We start from the raw sequence: 5,716 nt of genomic DNA, 5'->3' as shown, positions 1-5,716 counted from the left end.
AGAGAAAAAGTTGGAGTAACCTAAGTGTTTAGCAACGGGGGACTGGTTAAATAAACTTAGTACTTCAGGTAATAGAAATGTATGCAGGCATTAAAATGATGTTGAGAAATGTATCTACAACGACAGAAAATGTTAGGTAAAAGACGGGGGGAAAATATCACAAAAACAGTATAGACAGGATGAACCCATTTTTGCTTTAAAAAGATACATTTGTGTGTGTGTATATAATTATATTATACATAATACATATAGTACCTTACATATTATATATAGTACAATATATATTTCTTATATATAATAACATATATACAGATATATATTTCCTGAGGAGGGTATTCTAATTATCAAACATGGTGTTCATGGTGTAAAATGCTATACAAATTGTAAAAAGAAATCTTTATTTATCTGGGGGATACTTTACTTATCTAACATGGTGTTATTGGTGATCGTTCAAAGTAGGTGAGATTATGGGTATTTTACCATTTCTTCTTTTCACTTGTCTCTATTTTCTAACTTTTCTCTAATGAGCAGTGGTGCTTTTGAAAAAGAAAGCAATAAAAAAATTGTATTTTGACAAACAAGGGGGCTTGACTATGATTACTGAAGTTCAATCATGCTCAAGAATTCTGTAAAGAAGACCCACTCCCTATAGAACAGTGGTGGGATGGGGAGAGGGCAGGATGCCACACCCTGGCTCAGGGCTGAGGAAGCCACCGCCTCCTTGACTCTGGCCTGTGTGCTCCACATAGATATCCTCTCCGCCCAGCTCATGCTTCATCCTGGAGTTACTCATCCCTAGTTTTCCGGCCTTATTTTTTTATTTTTTTTGGGGGGGGGGGGCGCGGTACGCGGGCCTCTCACTGTTGCGGCCTCTCCCGTTGCAGAGCACAGGCTCCGGATGCGCAGGCTCAGCGGCCATGGCTCACGGGCCCAGCCGCTTCGCGACATGTGGCATCTTCCGGGACCGGGGCACGAACCCGTATCCCCTGCATCGGCAGGCGGACTCTCAACCACTGCGCCACCAGGGAAGCCCCACCGGGCTTATTTTGACTAACTCTTCAGATTTCATTTAAAAGGAATCTCTGTTTAACCACAGCAGCCACAGGAAGAATCCTACTAAACCTTTGTTGTAACTAAGTTCCAGCAGACAGATGACTTAAATAAGCTACACTGGGCTCAGAGGAAGCCCCCAGATCCCCAACTGCTGGAGCAGTTGTTACTGGTGGGCCTGATCAGCAGGTGGGCAAACTCCATTTTAAACACACACACACACACACACACACACACACACACACACACACACACACACACACACACACACACATACACACACACACTCGCCCTCTACATCCACAAAACCCAGGCATCAGTTGACGCCATGCGCCCTCCTCTGCTTGAATTGCCAGGGTGGACTGGTCACCAGGGCTGGCTCCTGACATGCCCCTGTCTCTACTCCAGTAGTTGAAAGGAAGCCCCTGTGGTACCAGGGACCCTTGTAGCCTTGGATCCAAAGTGACAGAGAGCTGTGGGTACACTATTCCATCTCACAGGGCGCTCTGACATTTTCCCTGCATTCGTCTCGCCTGAATGCTGACTTTCCTTTCTGTTTATCTTTTCCCTCAGGCCCACCCAAGGGGAGCTCTCCTATCCCTCTTCGCGTGCTTTGAGAAATGTGCATGGGTTCAACATTCACTTGGCTGGCCCCTTGGGAATGCCTTGATGTGCTGTCGTTTTCCTTTTATGTTTAAGGTCCCCTGGGGTCCTCTTGGCTGTTGTGGGCTGGTTACACTTGGCTCAAGCCTGGACTCCACTGTGTGTGACCAGAGGCAGTGTAGCAGGGTAGGGCTGGTGGGAAATGGGGATGGGGGCCTTTCCAGATCTTTAAAGATAACGTAATAACATCACGCTTACGACGAGGACAGAAATATGTTAGAGGAAGCAAGATCGTGAGCCAGATGGAGAAAAGCAGCTCCTGTTACCCTGCCCACCAGTGGTGGAAGCTCTGCTGTCCCCAACCCTGCCATTAGGCGGGCTCCTGCCAGCTTAGCTCTTGACCAGTCCCCCAGCCCCCCGCCTGTGACAACAAAGCTCTCCCTGGGATTTCTTAAGAGTCCTGTGGCTTATTTCCAAGGATTCCTCTGCTCCCTGCACCTTTCTTGCAGTGTGTCTCTGTTTAACCCCATAACAACTCAGAGGCTCACCTCAGCCTCCACTGGTTTCCTAACAGCATCTCTGCACCATCTCCCATGCCTGACCCCCCGGACAGGTGCTCCAGCCCCTCTCCCCGACAGCACACACTCTCTTGCTGACATTTAGGGTCTCCACTCCCTGCTCCCGGCTTTCTTCACTCTATCCCTGGAACAGGCAAATTTTCCCTTTCTCGTCACCAGGTCCTCTTCCTTTAGTTCTCATTCAACTGTGAACCATTTGTCAGGCAGATTGCTCCTCCTCCAGCATCCCTTCAAAGGTGAAGATTTGGGGCTTCCCTGGTGGCGCAGTGGTTGAGAGTCCGCCTGCCGATGCAGGGGACGCGGGTTCGTGCCCCGGTCCAGAAAGATCCCACATGCCGCGGAGCGGCTGGGCCCGCGAGCCAAGGCCGCTGAGCCTGCGCATCCGGAGCCTGTGCTCCGCAACGGGAGAGGCCCACGTACCGAAAAAAAAAAAAAAAGGTGAAGATTCGTCTCACCCTTCCCATCCCCCTCCCCCATCCCCTCAATCCGAGGCCCCCAGAGAGCACTTGGTACAGCCTTCTGCTTTATACGTAGCACTTTCAATCATAACTAGTTCTCTCTCCTCTGGCTGAGCAGTGAGCTTGGTAAGGGCAAGTACTGGGTCTTTCACATACGTTTCCAGCTCTGCTTATTACCTATTTCTTTAACATGTGTTTGAACAGGTATTGAATGAAGTTGGGCTGGTGACACTGGAGACAAGACTGAGTAATGCCTAATTGTAGGCTGGGTTGTCCATTTTGTGCCTGCCTACCAAGAGGAAAGCCAGAAAAGTGCCTCCTCGGACAGAAGAGAACTGGTCTGAGGTAAGCGGGGTATGGGTGTGGTAGGGCAAGGGAATGCCGTACCATATGTCTCTTCTCAAGGAGGAGAAGCCGACGTGAGCCTTCCCCAGGGGCCTGCTTGATGAGACCCACCCTATCTTACCCTTTATCATCATTTATCAAGCATCAGCTATATGCCAGGTCCCATCTCGAGGATAAATGGGGAAACTGAGGCACAAATCATGCCACTTGTCCAAGGTCCCCCAGCTAGTTAGTGGAAGAGCTGGAAGACAAATGTGCCTCCCACTGCAGAGCCAGATGTTTGTGATGAAGGGCAGAACTCCTGTTTCCTGGGTTTTGTCCAGCCTGGAATCTGCTGGGAATCTGACCTCCCAGCAGCTGGAGTCTGCCTGTCTTTAGAGCAGCAGAGGGAAGGGGCAGAGCACATCCCTACATCTCTAATGGAGTCACCTGTCCAGCTGGCAACTGGCCTCGGCTGACTCTTGCTGGTGGTACATGGGCTGGGCATTCATGTGGACTGGTGAGTCCACCTCCAGTTCTCAGGATAAACAAGTGGCACTGGTTGGCCAAGAAGTTTGGAAGTGCCGTTTCCATTCAACAGCACAACCCGGATTTAAGTTTCTGAGACTTGCTAAGCAGCCACCCCCTGGGTCTTCATACTTCCTCCTGTGTCCTTCCTGCCACCTGTAGTCTAAATTTAGAGACAAGCACAGTAGAGCACCTTCTGGCCTGGGTCACTTTGGCAGGCCATTGAGCTGCTGATGAGCTGTACTCCACCATTTCATCAGGGCCGCCGTGGAGGTGGGGAATTTGTGTGGGAGCCCCATGAGAATCATCCTGGGAGGGTCTCCTGCACCATGGGCTGTCTTAAATTATTTTTCTTTGATTATATAAATAATATATAACTTGGAAAATGCAGAAAAATATTAAGAAGAAAATAAATAACAATCGTATTCCCTTCATTAGGAGGTTTCATTGTTAATATTTTGTCATTTTGTTTCTTTATATTTGAATCATATTTTTATTCTGATAATAATAAAAGCTTATTGATAAAAAAATAAATGAATATGAGCCAGAAAGAATCCCAGCCTCCAGAAATACCACTGTTAACATTTTGATTTTTGGGGGGATATTTTTTATTCATTTTTTTGGTTTACAGAGTTAAAATCATAGCATACAATCAATTTTGTCTCCCACTCTCTCCACTTATCACTTTGGAAAATAAGCAGTCTCCAAGTTTTTATTTCAAACTCTTTAAGACCATTTGTCAACACAATATTTCATCGCTTCAATAATCTACGACTTAACCATCCCCCTCTTCTGAGGTTGCTTCTAATATTTTACAATTATAAATTATACAACTTGATGATGAACATCTTTATGCCTGAATGTTTAATGACATTTATTATAGAATTACTTCCTTAAGATTGCTATCTTAGGATTATAAGATAAAGGGCTATGAATATTTTCAAGCCTGTGATCCTTCATGCAGAAAAGTTTTCCAAAAGACCTAGGTCAATTTATGTGATCTCCTTCCAGAGTGCAGGGGAGTGAACAAGCAGCTGTGATGTGAGTGAAACCAAGTTCAAGGAAAGAAAGAAAGAAATCGGGCTCCCTGGCAAATTTTAACCTAAAGGAAAAAGTCAGAAAGGGAGAGTGTGAAGTGTTACCTCTTGCAAAGAGAACAACTTTCACAAAAGGATTACTGTAGGAATGAGAGCCTTTCAGGACTTTTTGCAGATGCGTTGGGAAAGTCATCTGCTTTTCCTCTGCTCACCATTTTGGGTAACTCCCTTGTCCACTTCTCCTAGGACAGAGGCCTGAGCAGTGGGACCAGCCAGCTCCCCTGCGGACAGATGGCTCTTCCTACCACAGTCACCATCCAAAAGGCAGAAACATGCCAACAGGAAGAGACCTGAAAGATTCTTTGGTCCAACCCCTCATTATGTCAGATCAAAGCCTAGAAAAATGATGTGACTTGTGCCCAAGAAGTGATTCACAGCTAGTTTGTTGGAAAATCTTGAACTAATACCCATTTCTCCATCCACTTTTGATGACAAATAAAAGCCATTGTACTTCAGTACAATCCTGTATACATAATTCCTTGTACACGTTTCCCTCATTAACTTTTGAGGATGTGTACAGTTGTCTACACTGCTTAGAAGATGCACTTAAAAAATAATCCGAAACAAGTAAGTTTTAAAGTCTGATTGATTGGTATACATTGCTAAGGTGAATGGTTTCTCGTGCCTTTGCTAATTTTCTGGATGTTCTTTAAGTTAAGTAACGTGAGGTCTACATCCACCTATGCTCCAGTTCATCTCTGTACTTTCTGCTCTTGAAGTATCATGACCTGTCATGGAGAGAACTGTAGCATGTAGGTATGAGTCTTGTGGCCTTTCTTCTTTTATATACATTGGGACATGCGAAATGTGTTGAACCTCAGATATGCCCTTGCTGTTAAAAACTTAATCATTATTCAAGGATCAATTCAAATCCCATCTCTTTCAGGAAAACAAACAAACAAACATCCTTTGACCCACCTAGGCTAATATGTTCATTTTCTTTTCTAAATTTTGGCTGTCTATGCCAGTGGTTTGAACAACCCTATTTGGGTATGATAATTTCTCTTTTTTAACTTCAACAAAATGTTCTCATAACCCACATGACAATAATTGTTCTTTTAGAACCTATTATAAAAAT

The 5,716-nt window shown here is 45.4% G+C and overlaps 1 long non-coding RNA gene across 1 annotated transcript; it reads left to right on the top strand.

Annotated features, from left to right (window-relative positions):
* The first annotated feature begins 322 nt into the window (after nucleotides 1-322).
* Nucleotides 323-5,516, top strand: LOC132522731 (uncharacterized). Its single transcript, XR_009541311.1, has 3 exons — nucleotides 323-455; nucleotides 2,894-3,034; nucleotides 4,825-5,516. It is a non-coding gene; the product is annotated as an uncharacterized LOC132522731 (long non-coding RNA).
* The last annotated feature ends 200 nt before the right edge of the window (nucleotides 5,517-5,716 follow it).

This window comes from Lagenorhynchus albirostris, chromosome 1 (genome assembly GCF_949774975.1).
Source record: "Lagenorhynchus albirostris chromosome 1, mLagAlb1.1, whole genome shotgun sequence".
NCBI lineage: Eukaryota > Metazoa > Chordata > Mammalia > Artiodactyla > Delphinidae > Lagenorhynchus > Lagenorhynchus albirostris.
Note: the sequence above shows the minus strand (reverse complement) of the source record. Positions and strands in the feature narration are given on the sequence as shown.